Source organism: Rhinopithecus bieti, unplaced genomic scaffold (assembly GCF_001698545.2).
Source record: "Rhinopithecus bieti isolate Rb0 unplaced genomic scaffold, ASM169854v2 scaffold_6710, whole genome shotgun sequence".
Lineage (NCBI taxonomy): Eukaryota > Metazoa > Chordata > Mammalia > Primates > Cercopithecidae > Rhinopithecus > Rhinopithecus bieti.
In genome coordinates this window covers 1,546,909-1,563,225 of record NW_016805362.1, presented here as the reverse complement: position 1 = coordinate 1,563,225, position 16,317 = coordinate 1,546,909, and positions in this window count along the sequence as shown.

Below are 16,317 nucleotides of genomic sequence, written 5' to 3'. Positions count from 1 at the left end.
TGGAGCTGCTGGCCACATCTTGATCTGCCATATGTGGACCAAGAATGAAGTCAACACGAAGGAGAATGAAGGTGCTGAGGGATAATGATATTGTTTGACATTCTAGAAGCTCCTGGATCAAGCCATGCCTGAACTCAATATATCCCTTGAACTTCTCAATTACATGAATAAACCTCTTTTTGTCTGAGCCAATAGGGATTAGTATCATTGGCATTCAGAAGATTCCTAAAGACTCAGGTCTTCTGCACATCTATAACCATGGCAATTGCGGTCCTGCTCTCCTTTCCCCTCCCTGACCAGGCAAGCCTTCCTTCTCTATGATGTTCCTTCTCAAATGTTACCTGGAGTTTCCCAAGACTTCTGTTCTCACTGACCATTTCCTTCTTAAACCGCTAGGATGATAACCTATAACTTTGCATCTGACCAATCCCTTAGCACTTTCCTTAGAGACCTCTTAGAGATCTTTTTGATGCCTAAGGGTAGGAAACAGGGCTTGTCTATCTTGTATGTGCACTGCCCCCCACCCATAGGTCCGTAGAATAACAGCTGAAGACCTGTAGCTCTACAAGGGCAGGGACTTTCAAACATGCCAAACTGTACATGGTAGTTACCACCAGAGGGCGCTGGGGATGGGCAATGAGCAGGACTTCTGCATTTTACATCTGTGTTACCATTTGAGTCTCCTATGAGCATTTATTTTACAAATCTCTATCTTGCAAAGCAAACCCTCAGTGGGAATAACTGAGGAGTGGTGGATCGAGCAGCTCTTTCGTGCAGTGTTCTGAAGCCTCTTGTTCCTGTCTCTCCTGTGGGAAACCCATACTTACGGCTTCAAGCAGAGACCCAAGCACCATGTCAGGGTCTCGACCTTGTGTGGGAATAATCTATCACCAAGATGCAGACAGAGACAAACTGCTTCACAGAGCATTTTATCCCCTAGAAAATCCTCAACCCCAGCATTCTGGGTGCTGCCCAACCTCTTCAAATACAAGGGCAAATAAAATAAATAAAAGTAAATATTGTACTCATAAGCAATAGAATGCCTAGCAACCAAGAACAAGGGAGGGCTGAAGGAAGAAGGTTGACTTTCGCAGGCCCTTGTGTATAAACTGCAGTAAAAGTCTTCTCTGAGTGAATAATACATTTTTGAGTGTTAAATTATAGAAGATGTAAGGAATGCTAAGGCTGAGACCCAACAGAGAGAGCTGGCCCCACCCTGAACGGGAGGGGCAGGGGTCTCCTCAGCCTTTGTCCCTGCTGACTGGTATCGAGGGAGGGGGAGTCTCTGCTGTAGCTTCAGGAATGGAACACAAGACACCAGGCCTCAGTTAAGCCCTTTAGGGACCCTGAGCCCTGAAAAGCTGGTGCAACCCCACATGTAACTCAGAAGAAAATGTTAAGTCACAAAATAAATGTAAGAGTTCTGATGTCTTTCTATAACGCCCATTTCAATTAGCACATGACACTGTTCTCATTAAGTTTTTCTGTTATGAAAATTTTTAAACACACTCAGAAGAGTAGGAGTTTTGAACCTCTCATCTGGGTACAATATTATTAAAATTCTGCCACATCTGCCTCATCGATCTTTTTGCTCTCCTTTTTTCTTTGTTAAACTATCTGAAAGCAAACCCAAGACAATCGTGTCATTTCATCTGCACATACCTAGGTATAATCCGTGAAATTTATGGACATATTCTCATATAACCGTAAAGCCAGCATCATACCTTAATGAGTTGAGTATGTTTTGTTTGTTCTTGTTTTGGGCATCCTCCAACCTCCAGCACACAACCCATTATCAAATTTCCCTGATTGTCTTAAAGGGTCTTTTGCATTTGGTGTGTGTTCTCATTGTAAATACCCTTGTGTCGTAAGTCCCCTAGGTGCATGCTTAGATTGACTTTTGGAAATCTAAGATTATTTGGTATTTATTGAAAGCAGAGGAGAGGGAAGAAGAAAAAAAAGAAAGAAAGACAAGACAGTGAAAAGGAAAACACAGAAGTGGTATTTTGATAAGATCTATGTGAAATTTTGCTGACTGTCACCTTTGTCCACATAGGGTCCCCACTGCTTAGGATAGGATTAAACTGCCCCAGCTTATAAAGCAGGCATTTTTTCTCAGTGTCTTCTGCATTTTGAGAGCTTCCGAAGATTTTGGGTGGGATGTGGATAAAGGGTTGCTGTCCCTGTCTGTCACCATGGCAGCTCCAGCCAGGACTTGGCCATACTAGGGTTTTCTGGTGGATTGTGGAGCCTGCTAACCCTAGGTCATGGTGGGCAGGAACATGGATTTACAGATATATACCTGCTCCTTGGCATGGCTTCCCCAAGGAAGTAAGAGAGGGGATCTTGAGGGCCAAGGTTAGTAGCAAATGTGAAAGCTAAGAAGAGACATGGAAAACTTCTCTTGACTCCATGGGGGTTGGGGCGGATACATCTGACTCCCGTGAACTGACAAATCTAAGAAGAGCGAGAAGCGTTCTTACCTTCTGACCCAGCGACCCCACCTCTAGGAATTTGTTCTGAGAAAAAGCCAGAGTTTGCACAAAGATTTATTTTGTTTGAGAATGTCCCTAAGCATTCTTTATAGCAATAAAAAGAGCTGGGAGGATTGCCTCAAGGCTCAATGATACAGAATTGGTTTAATAAATTATTGCTCCTTGCTATAAGGGAACACTAGGCATCCATTCAAAATATGTTTTGAAAAAATACTCAATGATATGGAAAAATGTCCACAATATATTAAGTGGGAGAAAAAATAAGTAATAAAAAGTGAGTCCTATGTCGGTCTCATTTTAAAAAATTAAAAGAAATGAGGCAAAGACTGAGACTTCTATAATTAAAATGTTTCTTAAAATATATATAGCTTTTTTACTAAGTGATAAAATTTTTGACATTACTTTTCAAATTTCTTAAGATAAACACCCATCAACTTGTAATATAAAAGTTTTGTTTTATTTCCTCATTATTTTATTTTGAGACCGGGTCTCATTCTGTCACCCAGGCTGGAGTGCAGTGATGTAGTCTTGGTTCACTGCAGCCTTGACTTCCTGGGCTCAAGTGATCCTCTTGCTTCAGCCTCCTGAGTAGCTGGGATTACAGGGGCTCGCCACTATACCCAAATAATTTTTTAAAAAATAAATTTTAGTGATAGGGTCTCACTATGTTGCCCAGACTGGTCTTGAACTCCTGGCCTCAAGTGATCCTCCAGCTTCGTCCTCTCAAAGCACTGGGATTACAGTTGTGAGCCACTAGGCCCAGCCTAATTTTTTTATTAATAATAGTAAATGTAACAAAGAGGCAAAAGGAAAGGAGGAAGGAAAGAATGGGAGAGACAGCAAGGGGAAGAGAAGGTAAAGTCCAAACAAACAAACAACAAAAAAAAAAAACGGAGAGGAAGAAACAGAAAAGAAAAGAAACCTGGGCCAGTGAGATTTAGGAGCAGTTTTAGAAAGTTCATTTAGGGTTAAGAAAATTCTGTTACGAAAGAAGAAAAGGAAACAAAATAAAGATTTAGAAGGTCTAAGTAATTTTTTAAATAAGTTGTTGGCACATATACATTGACTGGACAACCTCAGGCCAAAATTTTCTTTGGAGAGTGTGGCTTCCTTCCTTTATAAGACTAACATAATAATGAACCTTGACTTTTTAGGTTGTGAGGATAATAAATAATTTATAATACTGTAGAAATGAATTTATGTAATTTTACTGAATGGTCATTAGGTAGCTGTTCAATCAATTACGAACTCGGTATCGAGTTTCACAATTTATTAGCTAATAAGGGCCTGCCTAGGGGACCGTTGCTCACTGAAATGTGATGACAAAGTTGGATAATACTCTCCCCATGAAGTTTTCCAGGCCAGTCAGAAAGTACTGTCTGTGTTCAATGTGAAAAGAAAAACGCGCAGCTCTTGGTGGCAGCTACTGGCCTACAAGCAAATGAAGCTTAAAGCAACGTGTTTCTTGGGGACACTGGCCAGTGTGGCCTCTGTCATCCGGGTGGTGCTGTCACCTGCCTATTGTCCTAGTCCCTGGTTTTGCAGCTTTTGCTGGGGCTTTGAGGAAGAGGATGGGAGAGGAGGGCACAGTCAGGGCTGGGAGGGTCCCCAGACCTCCTTCCCTCTCTGACCCCTTATTGCCCTTTCCAAAGCAGACCCATGGCACAGGGCATTTAGAACAGCACACACATCCTACAGAACACAGTTAATTCTCCGTTGTCCAGGGCTGTGTAGTCCAGTTGTGATTTCAGGCACTCTGATTGCCTTCCTCTCCCCCATCTTTGGTCAGCTGAGATGCCTCCTAGCATTTCCACGCATCATGGCTGAGGAGAAAGTTGAATGAAGCTCCTGCCAAAAGTGGGAGATGATCACTGTCCGGGGCTTTCTGGTCCCTGGCACACTAAGAACCTCTCAGGTGTTGGCTTCATCCTCAGCATTCACCCGACAGGTATTCATGGAGCACCTGCTCTGCACTGGAGCCTATTCTAGGTACTAAAGATATAGCAGTGAACAAAACAAAGTTTTCCTTCCAGAAAATAAACAGTAAGAAGACAATAAACAAGAAAAATACATAAAGCATATAGTATGCCAGATGGTTTAGGGCTAAGAATGAAAATGAAGTAGAGAATATAGGGGCAAGAAGTCTGAAAGGTTGTTATTCAGACACAGTGACCAGGGAATGCCTCGCCAAAGAATGCTGTTTGGTTTTTTGTTTGTTTGTTTTGTTTGAGATGGAGTCTCGTTCTGTCTCCCAGGCTGGTGTGCAGAGGCACGATCTCCGGTCACTGCAATCTCTGCTGCCTGGGTTCAAGTGATTCTCCTGCCTCAGCCTCCTGAGCAGCTGGGATTACAGGCATGCACCACCACACCCGGCTAATTTTTGTATTTTAGTAGAGATGGGGTTTTGCCACGTTGTCTAGGCGGCTCTTGAACTCCTGACTCCACCAGCCTCGACCTCCCAAAATGCTGGGATTACAGGCATGAGCCATCACGCCCAGCCAAGAATGCTGTTTGTAAATGGGAGTGAAGGAGGTGAGAGAGTGACTCGGGCAAGGATTCAAAGAAAGAGAAATCTAAGCAAGGACGCCGTGAGTGCAAAGACCCTGAGGTCGATGGTATCTGGCATGACCTAAGCAATATTTCTCAATCGTTTTCTTATTGCTCTCTTATGGAGTCCTTTTACACGTTTTCACTAATTGTCCCCTTGTGACATTTTAAAGCCATAGATATATCGTATATCTGCTCTTTTACGGTGTGTATATCTGTGCTTTAGAAATGTTAAAAAGCAAGACACTTTTTGCCCCCAAGAGGTAACTTGTGTGCCCTTGGGAGGGACATGGGCTCCACTGAGAAGGCAGAACTTCTGCTCAGGAGGAGGCCAGTGAGGCCAGAGCTGCAGAGGAGAAACATCCCAAGGCCAGGGCCAGCCCAGCTCAGTCAGAGCCTTGCAGCTCATCACCAGGACCCTTCACTCTGAACAACACGGTTTGACTCACGTTTTATTAGGATTGCTCTGGCCACTGTGGGAATATGGAAACGGATGGCAATAATCCCTGTCTTAAATAAGCTGACAGTATAGTGAAGAGACAGTGTTCTTTTTCCTCTCCTTCCTGCCTCTGGTCCTCTCTCCCTTTACTTTCTTTCTTCCTTCTTCTCTCCTTCCTTCTCTCCCTTCCTTCCCTTACTCCTTTCATAAACATTTGCTAAGTGCCAGTTCTGGGCAGGTAATAAAGGGATGTTTTGAATTCACTGTTCTGAGTTGTTATAAAGCTGTGCACAGCATGTTATGGAGGCACAAAGGAGCCCTCACCCTGTAGGGACAGAGGAGGGGCCTGGACAGAGACTCAGAGGGCTTCTTAGGGGAAGAGTCACTGGGAGCCAGATATGCAAGGATGAAGAAGGGCTGGCCAGGAACAGAGGTATGGAGGGGGCGGGCATGGGCTGAAGCCAGAGACATGGCCAGAGGGAAGAGGCAGGAAGCTCCAACATTTGGCCTTGGCTGGAGGGAGATCCAGGTGGGAGGGAGGTGACAGAGAGGCTTGACTGGACACAAAGCAGGGCCTGATCTTCTGGGGCCTTCGAGGCCACATTCAAGGTCTCAGACTTCATCCTGTGGCATGAGGAGCACAGAAGGATTTTGAGCCACACTGTCACCTGGGTACTTGCATTGGCTAATGCCTTCAGGTGGTGGCTTTGAGGAAGCCCGAGTGAAGGCAGCTGGGGGGCCAGGATGCAGTAAGGAGATCAGGTGAGAGATGCAAAGGGTCTGCAGTCAGAGCCCAGGTGTGCGAACTCTACTCTTCCAATCTTCTCTAACCACACTCACTACTTGTCTAACTCTGGCAATATGAGAAAGCCAGAAACCAGCCCAACTTCAAGGGAGAATCCAAATCTGTTCAAATACGGACATAACTGGAGAGACAATTGACACGAACATCGCTGTCTGCTGCTCCTCTCCCTTCAACCTTGGACATGGTTTCCAAAATCCTCTTGCCCATTTTGAATGACCCATGACAAAGTCAGTGAGAGAGAAGCCACAGAGTTTCCCCTGAGGCCTGGGGAGGTGCAGCTTCGTTCACCCTACAGGTCCTCGTGAAGGGCCTTGGCACAGATATGGTCTTCCCAATAAGAATAGCATGTTCTGCACAGACCGTGACCTCCTGCCCAGGAGGCCCAGGAGCTCCAGCCTGAGCACCTCACACTGTCAGTGTCTCAGCCCTGTGGATCCCTGCTCTCTGCTCTCCTCTTTTTCATTAACTTTAACTGCACTTGGGCAGATTTGCAGAAATAAATCAAGAACAGAACAGACAAGGATCTGCATCCAAAGCAAAGACTGATGCTCCTTTTGGGGCCAGAGCCCATGAGGAAAATTGCTTCTGCTCATCATTTTTCATTTCCTAACAGTCTCATCTTCTCCAGTTTCTAAATCCCTGGAGGAGCCAGTAGCAAAAATGTTTCAATGGCCAAGTCTCAACATTGGAGGAAAACGAGACACGGAGGTGGACCACTCCCCACCCCCAACTCCACCCCACCATTCACTACTTGGGGTTAAGGATGAGAAAGGAGAAGATTGCTCACCCTTTTCCAAGGAAAAGTGGAATTTAAGCCACAAGAGACTTGGACAGCTGCTTTCAGCAACGCTCGTTGCATGTGAAGAAGGGGATTGCACAAGCCCAACTGCTTGGGGAGGTTTCGTAAAGCTTGGAATGTGAGGTCTGCCTCGCCAGGGCCTAGATACTCCTGCTGGGTTTTCTTACCCATGGCAGTGAAAACGGTTCATTGGAGGACGCAGCTGCAGTTTAGGATGCCAGCCCCAAACTCTGGGACAAATGCTCAGATGTCCTTAAATCATTGTTAATGCCCCAGCACGTGCCCAACTCCTGTTGCTCTCCTTGGGACTAATACGTAGAAAAGGCATGTGCTACAGTGGTGAAGGGTCAGGCTTTGAGAGCAGATACATCCTGGCTCAAATCTTGTCTCCAATCTCCTATTATACTGTAGCATACTACATGACACAACACTATGCTTTGCTATGCTACACTACACCACTCTCTATTATACTATCTAATACTATCCACTACACGACACCCCTATTATACTATCTAATACTATCCTATTCTATCCTTTACTATACTGCTCAGCACAGTGCCTGACACTTAGTACACAGAAAAATGAGAGTTATTCCCATTATTGAATAAGTTTAGGATGCCATGTTGGAAATCACTTGAAATGGCCAAATCTGAGGTTCTGTGTGAGGCTGGACCTGAGAGGGAGGCGAGGAGAAGGAGAGAAGCAGGCAGCATCCTTTAAAGCAGCTGAACCAGCCTGCTCCCTGGGCAGGGTGTGAGGGGCCATGCCTAGAGGGGAGGGGGTGAATCAGCTCCATGTTCCTCAAGGAAGCCTCAAAGGTCCTGGAGCAGGTCCAGAGAAAGGAATGCAAATGATGTTGGTTTACTGAATAAACCAACCTCACCTGGCAAATCTCCATCTTGCAAATCTTAATCGGGTGCTTTCCCGCACCCCCTGGGATTCTCTCTTCCCTGGATTCATTCAGATGCTCATTCTCCTATACTCCCACTATATCTTATACACAACTCCACAGTAGCAAGGATAATAATGTTTTCGATCATCTGCCAGCTCTTCGATGGTGCAGGCTGAATCCTTTCACCTGTCTGTCCCCAGCAGTGATCACAGCACCTAGCTGGGAGGAGCACTCCGTAGATGCTGGAAGAAGGAAGCCGTCACTCATGAGCTTCTTTGCTTATGTAGGATCTTACTTACCACCCCTAGTCTTGGGCTCAGGGCTCTCAGCATCGAGGACCTCGGCATTTCTTTTGGGTATTTCCCAGACATGACACGTGCCCGGCATGAAGGGAGCTATGTGAGTTAACTATCTCACAGTTTACTCTTTCCAGTTTCACAGGCTGCTCCTTCTTCCTGGTAGAGTTTTCTGGCATTTGAACAGGGCCATACCTGCCCCCTTCACACATTCCTGGGCTTAGATCCACATTCCCTGGGTCTTCATCATTCCAGATGCAAAGACCTGATCTGTCTTGCCTGCCAGTGCTCACCCCACACCTTGACAACCCCTCCATCATTTTCGTTCCTTTCTCTGGCCCTGCTCCAGGACCTCTGAGGCTTGAGGAGCAGCGAGCTGATTCACCTAGTCCTGTCTAGGCGTGGCCCCTCACACCCTGCCCGGCGAGCAGACTAGTACAGCTGTTTTGAAGGATGGTGGCTGCTTCTCTCCCTCTCCTTGCTGCCCTCTCAGGTCTAGCCTCATACAGAACCTCAGAGTCAGCCGTTTCAAGTGATTTCCAAGAATCATCATTCAAAAAAGCCTTGCAACCATCAAGTGGGGCTGATCTAATATGAGACAGCACAAATCCCACATTAAACTAAGCGAATGGCGTTAATCTCATCATCATCATCAAACCTAGGCCCACAGCCTGAGGTGACATGGGGTGACTGAATCTCTGGATTGTGTGAAGGAAGGCTCCAGTGATCAGGTTGCTGCAAGATCAGGTTGACTTGGGGTAATAACCGCAGTTGCAATTACATGTGCTGTTTACATACTTTGCCCCTTGTACTTGATATAGTCCAGAAAGAGCCCTGGGTACAGCTGCTCAGCGCCTCTTGGGGTAAGCCACATGCCTGTGGGAGCAGCAGAGCCACCTCTCCCCTGAGAGAGGAATAGGGCCCAGATAGTGTCTAGTTTAGGTACCTCTTCAGACCAGATACCCTTGAAAGGATATCCCTTTCTTGTCTGTCTTTCAATATCATCATCACAAGATGGAACGCCTCCTCTGCATAAAGAAGGAAGAACAATTCTCCTAGTGTCTTCAGTTTTTTAAAGAACAGAAGGATTGGTACAATCCCCAAGTCTTTGAAACAAACTTCCAGTAGTTTTTCCAGGTATTGCTGGAAGATGTGGAAATAAAGAGGTAGCCCTTTAAGCTAGTCCAGGAAAACAGGCAAGCTTCATCATCAAGCTTCATCATCCTATAAATGATGATGCCCTCAGAACTTGCTGCAATAGAAAAACCAGCTCTATCTATGTACATTACTGAGAAGGTAGGGCCACTTCCTCCCACTTGGGATCTGGGATAGCGAACACATGCCTGAAAGCAATCTGTTAAGTATGACTGAAAGGGGCCTGCAGATTAAAGTTGCAAGCTTCCAGCTCTGGGGTGCCCAGGAGGGCACCTCCTCCTGAGGATCAACAACAAAAGGAACAAAGCAATGAATCTGAGCACGGTGCATTCAAGTTCATAAACTCTTTTCTACTATTCCACCTCACTGCAACAGAGCAGTGCTACTGTGAAACTGGGGACAAAGAAGAGAAGGGCATCTGTAATTGAGGAGCTCAGGGTGTGTGCAAAACGATGATGATAAAAAAAAGGCGAGGAACAGCATCATATGCTGGATTCAGCAGGAGCTGGGCCCCTGAGAGCTGGGGAGCTAACAGATTGCAGCCAAAGCTGCAGCCCTCACGTTTTCTGACTTGAGAGATAATGAAGCAATAAAAGCAGCAGAGGCAGCCAGTAAGGGCTCTGCTCCATGGGACTGTCTGTGTGAGAGCAGCTGCTTGTGGGTGCCTGCTCAGAGTCCATACAAGGACTGCAGCCCTCCAGCAGACTAGCAAGGCAGAGGACCAAACAGGCAGGCCTCGGTGGCCCGGGGCTAATTCCCTCCTTCAGAGACACCAGAACGTTGGCTCCCCAGCCTGTCACTGAGCCTGTCCCAGGGTGGGGCCGCCCGTATGGTTGAGCTGTTGTATCGCCAGAGACACCAAGGGTAAATAAACCCTGGGACTACAGATGGGAGGCCAGCCAGGCTGGCTCCACTTTTTGATCTCATCACGGGGGGCAGTCCGTGTGGAAACCCTGGGAGGCACCTTAGCGATTTTCCAGGCCAACAACTTCATTTGTCAGATGAGAAAATCCCCCTCCCCCTCCTAGAGGTTAAGGGACTTGCCAAAAGTCACAAAGTGAATCAATTGCAATGCAATAAAAAGTGGTGGCTGAGACCACAGCTGGGCTTGAGCTCCAGCTCTATTGCTCTGGCGCTTGGGCAAGTTACGTAGTTCTCAGTCTCTTCATCATACAATGAGCGTAAGGTTAGGACCTTCCCTGTTAGGTTCTTGGGGAGATCAAATGCATGAAAAGCCTATTGCGTAGTTCATAGTAACTGCTTAGTAAACATTGTTGGTTGTAACTTATTGTCATGACTTTGACTCATTGAAAGTAGATTGCAGAGTCTCCTTCTGCCCAGGTCGGGGATATAGTGTGATGGATAAAATCTTGCGAAACTGAGTTTGAATTTTGCTTCACCTCTAGTTTTGTAACTTTGGACGAGGTATATAATCCTTCTGAGCTTTCGTTGTTCTCATCTGTAAAATGGGAGTAACTCTGCCACCATACACAGGTTTGTTATGAGGAACAGAGGCAGCAAAATGATGACATGCTCATGGCAGCATGTGACACTCGGAAAATCACAGCTGTTACCATTAGCAGCTAATCCAAAGCTCCTTCCCCCACTCGGCAGTGAGGACAACTGCTTTTAGTTTGAAGAATAATAAATTGATGCAATGAAGATGCTAAGTGTGTGGCTGCCCTAAAGGCTGGCAGGAACCACACAGTCAGCTGGTGGATGGCATGATCTGAAATGGACCATATGTTTGAAATTATGAACCCAGATGTTAGGTCTTGGCACCTAAGGTTCACACCACTAGATTCAATACTTTAGGTGTCTCTAAAGGTCTTCAAGGTGCCAGGAAGCTTGCATTAAAATGCAAATCAGTTTCCCGCAAAAGGAAACACATTAAGTTATCCACTTAGCAAACTGCTGAGCTGATTTGGGGTGAGAAGGGGGAGAATTTGAAAGGACACAGGTAAGAGTTATATTTCTACAGAAAGAAAGTTATTTTTCTACTGAGCCCAGTGATGAACCCAGGCTATGAACAAGAGATATAGTGGGGTCTCACAAGGTGACTGGGGACACTGGAGGAGAGAGGTAAGGGACAGAAACACTGTTTTTTTTTTTTTTTTCATAGCCTTAGGATCCTGTCCTGGCCAAAAGCACATAGGTGTAATTTCTACTTCAGTCTCTGCTGTGTGAGGCTGGGGGATTGCAGAGAACTCGTCCAGATGATGAGGCTTAGAAGAATTCTTGGAGATGCACACATGGATGATGAGGCCCAGAAATTAACACTTGGGAAAAAGGGTCTGTTTCTTATGCACGTTGTGTCCCTTGATGCTTCACATCCTGACTTAAACACACTGGGGCCCAGTGAACGGTCACACAAGGAATGATCAAAGCTACAGAGATGACAAAAATGGTCAAGGATGTTAAAGATTTGTTTTGTACACAGTGGAAGAATGTCTCCTTAGCAGTTATGGCATCCCCATTCTTAACACAATCATCTCTTGACTTGCTGTCTTGAATAAGTAGGATCGCAGAAGAGTCCTGGCAGAATTTCTGTTTTAAGTCTGTAGCTTTGAAATTCTTTCACTGGAATCTAGAAGAGCATGCCTCGAAGCAAAGAGTAAGAATCACCTTATGTGTACAATGTCTTCCTATACTAAGAATGTGGGTATATCAATATTTCCCTATAGGCTAGTACTATTTTAAAGATTTACCTATTTTTTTCATTTAGGATGCTTGGGACAAAGACTAGTGAAAACAAATTATCTTTATACTAGGAAAGCCTCTTCTAAGCACCTCTCTTAGGTTTAGGAATTTCTGATTCCCAGTTTTGATCTATCCCACAACCTTAGTCTACCCTAGAACCTCCAAGTTGGTAAAAATTCATAATAATGGCTGCCCCTTTCTGAGCCCTTATTCATTAGCACTGTGCTCATCACTTTACATGTTGATTCTTTTATTCTGTACAATAACTCCAGACCATTTTCATCCCCATTTCACAGATTCGAAACTGAGACTCATGTGGGTAATCAACGTACTCCAAGTTATATAGGCAAGAAAGTGACAGAGCCAGGATTTGAACTCACTGTGTGAGTTCTAAGGCTGAATATTAGCTGCTTGCTGCTTAACCACTCTGTCTCCATTGATGAAAGGAAAACATACAAATCCTTCTCTTCAAGTTGCTTTTTCTCTGAAGTATCCTCAGGCAAGGAGAAAAACCGCCATTGAAGAAAATGCCACTAAACACACAAGACTCCCAGAAGCACAAAGAGAGGCAAAGGAGGTCCAGGGAAGTAATGGAATGTGGAACAAGGATTCGACCATATAGAAAATATTTTGCACTTCAACTTCTTGATAAGAAGTGCACCAAAGTACTTCTTAGAAAACTCTACCAAGAAGACATGGCAAATAGATCTTTTCAGATATGCTGCATACCACTCTATTATTAGCTCCATTGCAATCCATTCACTGAGTGATAAGAATTTTCCAAGAGACTGTTAGCTCTAAAAGTCAGTATCTCCTGGAAAGATCTTTAGGTGCAGGAAGTCAGATAAAGTATTTTTTAGAATGCTTTCTGAGTAAGCTATGTAATTAAAGTTTTTAGTTCCACTGTTCACTAGCTGTGCAGCCTGAGGCAAGATGCTCACCCACTCAGTGCCTTTCTATTCTCATCCTTACAATGGGGGATCACTTATGGTGCCAAGGTGCAGTGAAGGGCTGGATGTGTAGCTCACAAACCCTACGAAGTGACTTTCTCTATGAGGCCTGATTTGACAGCTTCTCAGACGATTTCATATTTGGGGAACCTTGACAAGAGAGAAAATCCAATCCTATGCACCACAAATGTAATGCCTCTCAGTCTGGGAACATACAACAGCTAGGTGGCATGAGCCAGGACACATTAGAGGCAACAGGTGCCAGGTTTGGGTCTAAATCTGGCTGACCCTCTCAGTGTTAAACCAGAGGATGGGGGCGGGGGTGAGGAGTTCCCTCCCTATCTGTGACTTTCAAAATCCTTGCTTCTCCTATGGTCTGTCTGAAGATGATCACCATTCCTGTTGAGGCACAGTAGGGAATAAGCCAAGTGAAGTCTTAGCACTTTTACCCTGAATTGTGTGGCTTTCGTCAAGCAAAGTCAGAAGGACATTTATTTTCAAGACAGGCCTTTGTTCTTTGTGAAAAAGAAAAATCTCTCATCCTTTCTGCACGTGGCAACAGCAAGCTGCAACTCACAAAGCTGCCAATTTTAACACATGTGCTTGGGCACACACACGCATACACATGCACGCTCACGCACACACAAGTTCATTCTAGTCCTGGCTCCCTCTGAAACAATCCATCTTCAGCATTCACTGTTAATTACGACTTTGCACACTGATAACCAAATGACACTGAGCCTGGAGTGGCTGTCCCTGTCTCTCTGCATCACATTTACGCAGGTTGATGAAATCATTCTGGTCAAGGTTAAGGCAAGCCTCCGTGGTGCAAAAGTTCTGCTTAAAACAAATACTGCTTGCTTTGGGGACCTGGTAGGGAAATAAAAAAGAAAACCAAGATGCTCTAGGCTTCTGCCCTTGTTTCCAGGCAACCAGATGCTGGGTACAGGAAGGGAGAGGGGCTTTCTTCTGGTGCCAGACAGTATTGATAGACAGAGGGCTAACTTTCAGAGCCAAGGACATGGGGAGGGACAGAGGAAGCCTGCATAAGCCTCATTACCCTAATCAACCATAGAGTCAGCCCGTTGGCAGGGAGAGCTGGAAAACGAGCCCATCCCCAGGGCTGAGCCAGGGAGAGAGATGCCTTTCTGTAGTGCTTTCCAAAGGTACTGCCGCTATAAGCAGGAGGATTCCCGGGTCACCACGATCTTGGCCGCTAAAGATGCGTGTGCAGTTCGGGTGTGCAGTTCAGGTGAGCAGAAGGAACCTGACAACTCTCTCCTCGGGGAGTCCCAGGAACCACTCCGGGGGTGTGAGTCCTGGTTGGAGGGCAGAGGGCACAGAACAATGGGCAGGCTGAGGTGTCTCATGCTTCAGTACCATTTAACAGATCCTCTGCATGGCTACTGTGCACCAAGCATCTTGCTAAGCCAAGGCAATTCAAGGGTGAAAAGGATGGGCAAGCACCAAGCCATCCAATCACCTTTACTGTTTCTTTTTGTAAATATCTAGAGCCCCGTGGGATCATGGGGGTGTAGTGGTGTCTTCTGGGGGCTCCTCTGCAGATTTAGCTCAGATCGGGGCTAAATCTGAGCTCTGTCACTTACAAGCGGAGCACAATCATTATTTCTACTAAAAAAAAAAAATGAGCGTTTCCTATCTCTTCTCAAGTTTCTCTGGCGACACAGTAAAAAGTCTGTTCAGCTAAGATGGTAAGAATGTAGCCTTCCCCTGTCATTGTATCTGCAGTCCTTATAGTACTATATGGCACACAGAAGGTATACTACATGTACATTACAGAAACATGCGGCAGACATTCAGCATCTTGTTAAATTCTGGATGGCATAAAACTGTAGGCCAGGAAGTAGCATTCCCATTTTGGAGAGAAAGATTCTAAATTGCAGAGAGGTTAAGAGGGCTGTTGGTTCACAAGGAAGCAGGGTGTCCATGCCAGAATCTGCAGGAGGAAGAGTTTGGTAAATTGCACTGAAAAAAGAAGTCCCCCAGCCCAGCCCATTGTGGCTGTGGCCTTCATCCGGCCACTGGACTCAGGCCTACTGGAGTGGTTCCTGGTACCCGTGGGGGGTGTACGCAGGCTCTTGCCCATCCGAATTGCATGCCCCTCTGTGGCTGCCAGGTTGTTCCCATGTTGCATTTTGGCATCTCATGTTGAGCAGCATCCGCTGTTCTCTACTGGTGCTTGTGTCCTGGATCTGAAAAAATGAAGCAAAAGAAAACAAATACAACAAGCAAACAAAAATAGAGAGGAATCAGATCCCGGGGTTTTAGTCCTGGCTCTCCTGTTTACTGGCTGTGTGGCCTTGGGCAAGTTCCTAAAATTGCCCAAGCTTTGGGTTTCTCATCAACAACAGGGCAAAAACAGTGCCCATCTCACAAGACTGTGGGAGATTCAATGACAGATGCAGACAGCAGGTTCAGCAGAAAGTGCCTGGCACTTAGGAAGAATTCAAGACTTCTTAGTGGAAAGTCTTCAGAAGATGCTCTCCATGCAGCTAGTGCAATGTGGCTTCCTTTAGTGAGACGTTGGGGAGGAGCCTCTCCAGGTCTGGGGTTGTGATGCCTACAGGGCAGGGACAGTAACAGCCACTGGCACATACTGGGGACTTACTATGCACAGGCTGGCCACTATCCTAAGCACTTTATAGGATTTGCTTCATCTATTCCTCACATTGACCCTGAAAAGTAGACCCTATTGCTGCCAACTTCATTTTACAAATGAGAAAACTAAGACCCAGAGAGGTTAAGAAACTGACCCTCACACAGCTGTTCTACCCCAGTTTGTCACCTCTCTGCCCCCAGCCTCCCAGCCCAGAGCATGTTCTCCCAGTTGGCCTTTTGGGGTGACCAAAACCTTTCCAAAGAGTTGTTACTCTCAGATGACTCCCAGAGCATCTTGAGATGGGCCCTGAGAGTGAGGCTGGCACTCTGCCTCCACACCTTGGGGAGGCCGGGAGTGCTCTTGGTGGGAAGAGGAGCTGTGGTCCTGGGGTTGCTGACAGCTGACCCACGATCCTTGCCTCACATGCACCAGACTGACTGCTTCCAGGTAAGTAAAAGTATCAAAATCCATCACATTCACAGAGCACCTGGGGATAAATGCATTACTGAGCTGCCATCACGCTTTCACTCCGAGAGTTCCAGGAGCTCGTGTGCCGTGCACATGGCAGTTGGGATAACTGCTTCCCTCTCACCCAGGTGATCGCATTTCCCGGGCCAAC